Source organism: Pteropus alecto, unplaced genomic scaffold, assembly GCF_000325575.1.
Source record: "Pteropus alecto unplaced genomic scaffold, ASM32557v1 scaffold781, whole genome shotgun sequence".
Classification (NCBI taxonomy): domain Eukaryota; kingdom Metazoa; phylum Chordata; class Mammalia; order Chiroptera; family Pteropodidae; genus Pteropus; species Pteropus alecto.
Window position 1 is genome coordinate 84,271 of NW_006431388.1, and position 6,356 is coordinate 90,626.

Here is a 6,356-nt window from a genome sequence, read left to right on the forward strand (position 1 = left end):
TCTAAATTCTACTAGGTGAGTTTAATAATCAAATTAATAAAGACTGGTCAACAGAAGAAAATCAAAATTTTAATACATGCACATGGGGAATTCATATAAACATTTAAATTCCAAAGAGTGGGGTAAAATTTGGTATATATGTCATTTTGTAAAAAAGAGAAAGGGGGGAAGTGGTCTGAGATTTTAGAGGTGACAGTGGGCATTATGTGCAGTCCTTGTCAAAGTACCAATGGCATTTTTCACAGAACTAGAACAAATAGTCCTAAAATTTATATGGAATCACAAAAGACCCGGAATAGCCAAAACAATCTTGAGAAAGAACAAAGTTGGAGGTATCACACTACATGTAATCAACCTATCCTTTAAGGCTATTATAATCAAACCAGCATGGTACTGGCATAAAAACACACATAGATCAATGAAACAGAATAAGGAGCGGAGAAATAAACCCACATCTATATGGTCAATTAATCTATGACAAAGGAGGGATGAATATACAGTGTGTTAAAGACAGTCTATTTAATAAATGGTGTTGAGAAAACTGGACAGATACATGCACAAAAAATGGCCACCTTCTTACAGCATATACAAGAATAGACTCAAAATGGGTTAAAGACTTAAATGTCTTTATAAAAGACATTTATAAAACTCCTAGAAGAAAATCTAGGCAGTAAAATCTGTGACATTACTCTTCATAATATTTTTTTGGACATATCTCGTTAGGCAAGGGAAGCAAAAGAAGAAATAAACAAATGGGACTATCCCAAACTAAAAAGTTTTTGCACAGCAAAGGAAACCAATAAAATAAAAAGACTACCAAATGGTAAAGATAATCACCAATGATACATCTGATAAGAGGTTAATATCCAAAATTTATAAATAACTCAGACAACTCAACACCAAAAAAAAAAAAAATCCAATTGAAAAAGAGGCAGAAGACATACAAATGGACAATAGGCATATGAAAAGATGCTCACCATCACTAATCATCAGAGAAATGGAAATTAAAACCACAATGAGATATCACCTCACACTGGTCAGAATGGCCATTATCAATAGGACAAGGAATAACAAGTGTCGGAGGGGTTTTGGAGAAAAGGGAACCATACACCGTTGGTGGAATTGCAAATTGGTGCAGCCACTATGAAAACAATATGGAGGTTCCTCAAAAACTTAAAAATGGATCTACTTTTTGACCCAACAATTGCACTTCTGGGTATTTATCCAAAGAAATTCAAAATACTAATTCAAAAAGATATATGCATCTCTACGTTCATTGCCATGTTATTTACAATAGCCAAGTATGAAAGCAACCTAAGTGCCCGTCAGTAGACGATGGGTAAAGAAAAGGTGGTATATACAATGGAATATTACTCAGCCATAAAAAATAATGAAATCTTACCATTTGGGACAACATGGATGGACCCTAGAGGGTATTATGCTAAGTGAAATAAGTCAGACAGAAAAAGACAAATATTATATGTATGATCTCACTTATATGTGAAATCTAAAGAACAACAACAACAGCAGCAAAACCAAACAGACTTATAGAGAATAAACTGATGTTTGCCAGACTGGAAGAGGGTTGGAGGGTGGGTGACAAAGGTAAAGAGATTAAGAAGTAGAAGTTGGTAGTTACAAAATAGTCACGGAGATGTAAAGTACAGCATAGGGAATATAGTCAATAATACTGTAATAACTATGGCACCAGGTGAGTACTAGACTAATCGGGGGATCACTTTATAAATTACATAAATGTCTATCCTCTGTGCTTTATACCTGAAACTAATATAATATCGAATGTCAACTATAATTGAAAAAGAAAAAAAATGACAGTGGGTTATTTGCAATTGAGGAAGAGTAGACCGTACATGACAGGTAAATTTTTGCAAGGCAGCCCAGAAACAATGAGACATGGAGGGGTGGATCTAGTAAACAGGCCCCCACCTGATGCTCTCCCCTCTACCATACTCAATTCAGGTTAAGCTGCTAAAGTGAGCATCCTGAGATTTCCTTCTTGGAGTAAGTCTTTTCCTCTGAATCTCTTGGCAGCAGACTCAAAGTTCCAATGGCATTTTTGCAGTCTTTTGCTTCTTAATAACTAGCTTAAAATCAATAGCCCAAAAAGCAGCTTTAGGGTCGCAAAACTTTGGTCTCCTTCAGGGAATATTCAAAATTGTAATAAAGATAGCAAAAAAATTTCTGAATGGGATGGCTTACTTAACCTTTATTTGTCATTTTAGATTTTATTTTTTTTAATTACTAGATATCTCTATCAATTTACTACTTCATAAACATGTCATATTATAAAAAGTACCATCTTCTTTGGATGCCAATACTAGTAGCTTACTATCTCGAAAATGGTGTTTATATCTTAATTTTGAATTCTATCAAAATATTGCCATTCACATTCTCACTTTGCAATTGCTTTTAAATGACAAACTTTCACTTCTCAATAATATTATCTTCATCTTTTAAAACATATTTCCTTATATTAATAAACATACTACCATCCAAGTTCAAAATATATGACTAAGAAAGTCAACTGTTTGAAGAAAAAGAAGTGGTCAGTTCTAAGACCTTTTGAAAGATGCTTTAGAATCTTAAAACCAGCATAAATGCCTTATCAACACATAATGTGATTTTTTAACTCCATTGTAATTTTTCTGTATTGCTTGGAGTCCTGATTCTGTCAACTAAGTTTCAAGAACCACAGCAAGAAGTACAAAAGCCAGGAGGGAAGTATTGTTACGTTATTGGTGAAAGTCCAACTGTTAAGTCCATAATCTTGGATGGGAGAAGGAAGAAAGGGGATCTGCTGAATGAATATTGCCAGTAAAGCCACATATCTCTTGTGTAGAAAGTTCTATTCTTTTACGCCAAATAATCTGTTATCTAATTTAAAGATAATCATTCCTTATTTTCCATATGAGTAGAATAGCTGACTGTTCTTACCCACTTTCATAGTTAACAATTACAATTCATTTTTCTTTTGTTTTACACAAAGTTAAACATTTTTCTTTCTCTCCCCTTTCCCACTTGTCTTTTCCTTTCTATTTCTCCCCTTGTCTTTCTCATCTCATATCATCTCTATCTCCCTTCTGTCTTTCTCCACATCTCACTCTCTTCCCCAGTATAGCTCTATCTCTCAGGCAGATATATAGATGATAGGTAGGTAGGTAGGTAGATAGATAGATAGATAGACAGACAGACAGACAGACAGACAGATAGTTAGTTACTTGAATATGTAGGGGCTGAAAAAAGTAATACTTTTCCTCCCACCTTCTAAATTCTTCTAGCTGGGCTAGGAAATTAACAGAGGCAGATTAACAGGAGAAAATCAAACTTTTAAAGTGCACGGGGAATTCATATAAGCATGAAAATTCCAAAGACAGGTAAAATTGGGTGTATGTGTTATTTCAGACAGAGGAGAGAAGGGCGGGGGTGGGATCTTAGATTTCAAAAGTAAGAATGGGCAATTTTGTTACCAGGACAAAAATTGGTCCGTCTGTGCATGACTAAGCCAAAGAAGAGATAAGTGCAGGCTTTGCAGCAAAGAAAGTAAGGATTTATTTCAGGGAGTTGCAAGTCCCGGAGGCCCAGGTGACTTGCAAGTCAGGTAATGCTCTCTCAACAACCCATATGGTCCCAAAGCCAGTGGGGTGGTTCTGCCTTGATGGGCCTGTGGCTGAAACACATCTAAAGCCAAGATGTTAACCTTAAAGTCCAGCTAAAACCTACTGTCCTTATGATTATGGACCTGAGGCTCATTTAATCTTATGTCCTGTGGCTTAATGATTAAAGGAGCAGCATAGAGCATAAAGAAATAAGGATCATTTGGACTTCACAACATGGAGTCCACGGGAGCCATGACAGTGGTGTCAACTGGTACATAAAGGGAAAACCATTAGGATGTGACTGGAACGCCCAACACCACAAAGACATCAGCTGTGACTATCCTGGATAAGTCCCCATCTGCAGGAGCCGATAAGCATGAGGATCCCACCTTGTAAGGACCATAGAAGCTGAACACCTTAGACAGACGATGCACAAGCCTGACCAGAGAGCATCACAGACAGGTGCACTAGAGCCAAAGGCTCTGCGCTTCTGAGAGCCTGTCGGAGACACTGGCTTGGGACTGACATGTAGCTCTCCGCGCCGCCCATCAACAGAGCTCCCTTTGGAGACACTAAGGACTTTCATGCCTCCGCTCTGTCATATGAGACTCTGTACTTCCTCCTCTCGGTGTGCTGTGTGTTAACCCGTGTGGGTACCCGATTGGTTTATCTGAGAAGGTTCCACTCAATAAACCTGGCCTTGGGGAAAGACACAAATGTTCAAGGGTGTTACTCCGGTAGCTGCTTTTCTTGCTCACAACAAGCAGGTATACAGAGGTGAAAAGATAAGGGTGGAAAAAAGCAAATGAGTCACAATGCCATTATCTGGGCAAAGCCAGTTTGAATCAGAGAGAAAACAACTATATTAAAGAAATGAAATTTGAGTGCAGTTATAATTTGTAGGTAGTTGAAGAAGAGGGGAACACATGGCAGGTAAATTTTTGCTAGGCAACCCAGGAAACAGACATGCAGTGATCTAGTACAGCAGTCCCCAACCATTCTGGTACCAGGGACAGTGTTCCTATGAGAATCTACTGCCTGATGATCTGAGGTGGAGCTGAGGCAATGAGGCTGGCGCTGCGGAGCGGCTGTGAATACAGATAAAGCTTCTCTCGCTCTCCCACCACTCACCACCTGCTGTGTGGCCTGGTTCCTAACAGGCCATGGACCAATAGTGGTCCACGGCCCAGGTATTGGGGACCCCTGATCTACTAAACAGACCACTGCTTGGCATCTTATCCACCATACTTAATTCAGATTAGGTTAAGGTGAACATCCTAAGACTTCCCACAGTAGGCCTTTCCCTCGGAATCTCTTAGGCAGGAAAGGGAGAAGGGTCAAAGGTTCTGAGTCTTTTGTTTCTTAATAATCAACTTAAAATCAATGTTCCAAAAGGCAAAACTTTTGGTCCCCTTCAGACAGATAGAGGTTGATAAAGACAGATTTATATAATTACACATTTTGCACACATGCATTTGTACATATGCGTATTTGTACATATATTGTGAATAATTACATAAGGTAATGTAAAAAGGCTTTAATGCCTTTCACATATATGGATTATTTTCTCCCAACTAAATTGTAAGTGTCTTATTGCCAGATGCTATGTCCCTGGTTAAAATATATATATTTTTTTTAGGCGAGGCAACCCTTGGTTGACCTCACAGATTGCAAGGATCCTTATTTTTTTTATTTTTTACGTCTACAGCACCTGGTCTTCCTATGTGGTCTCTCATCCAAGTACTAACCAGGCCCGATCCTGCTTAGCTTCCAAGATCAGATGGGGTTGGGCTTGTTCAGGGTGGCATGGCCGTAGACTTAAAATAATTCTTTTAAGTATAATTTCCATTTTACTTTTTTCCAGAGAATAGTTCTTCGGAGTTAGCTCATTACGTGGCCTTTGGTGGCGATTGTGGGGCAGCATCTGCAGGTCTAAATCGGCCTCCCCGGGCATCACGAGAGCGATGACTATCTTGCTGTGAATGGCACAACTCACACAGTAACATAGTTTCACATACAACTTGGGTGCACATACATGTCGAAGATACTCGCTTTGGACCTGTCCCTCATGCCTGTGGCCTCTACTATGTTTTAAATGACGAACTTCTTAATGGCTTTGTCCTTGGGTGCGCATCGGACGTGATTGGTACAACTAATAGGCTGCATGTGGCTCTGGACCTTTTTGGCACGACCATTGTTCCTTATTCCTTTGGTCATCCTGAAAGCGAGGAGCCGAAAGAGCCCTGGTTAAAATAATTCTTAAAAGACCAAAATGTTCACAGTTGATGTAGACATAAGTATAAATAGGGTATTCCATTTTAAAAGTTCACTTTAGTTAATTGAAATGACTCATTTCTTTTAGCTTTTCAAAGATATTTGTTTCAGCCTCTTTTAGATAGTACAAGTGTCTGTTTACTGGCACATGAATTCTCTTGTGGGATTGTCTCCCCTGAATCTAATGACAATTTTTTTCTCCATATGCATTGTTTTTTTTTTTTTTTTTAAATTCTGAGTTCTTCAATGGGAGTTGTTTTTTTGTCGGAGTCTTGTTTGCCCTGGCCGTGGAGGTAACCTTAGGAGGGAGAGTAGCATTTGTCTCTGTGGGACTCAGTAGACTTCACTTGTTATAGACTAGTCTCATGTTTAATTCATAGTCTTGGAGGACTCCTGCCTTGTGGGTAATGAGTGTTTGGATCCCATCATCTGTAAATGAGAAAGGTCTGTGATTCTGACTTCTAA

The 6,356-nt window shown here is 38.5% G+C and overlaps 2 pseudogenes; both read right to left on the reverse strand.

Annotated features, from left to right (window-relative positions):
- Positions 1-5,316: 5,316 nt before the first annotated feature.
- Positions 5,317-5,435, reverse strand: LOC112470975 (annotated as a pseudogene).
- Positions 5,436-5,506: 71 nt separating this feature from the next.
- On the reverse strand, positions 5,507-5,834 carry LOC102894541 (annotated as a pseudogene).
- Positions 5,835-6,356: the final 522 nt, after the last annotated feature.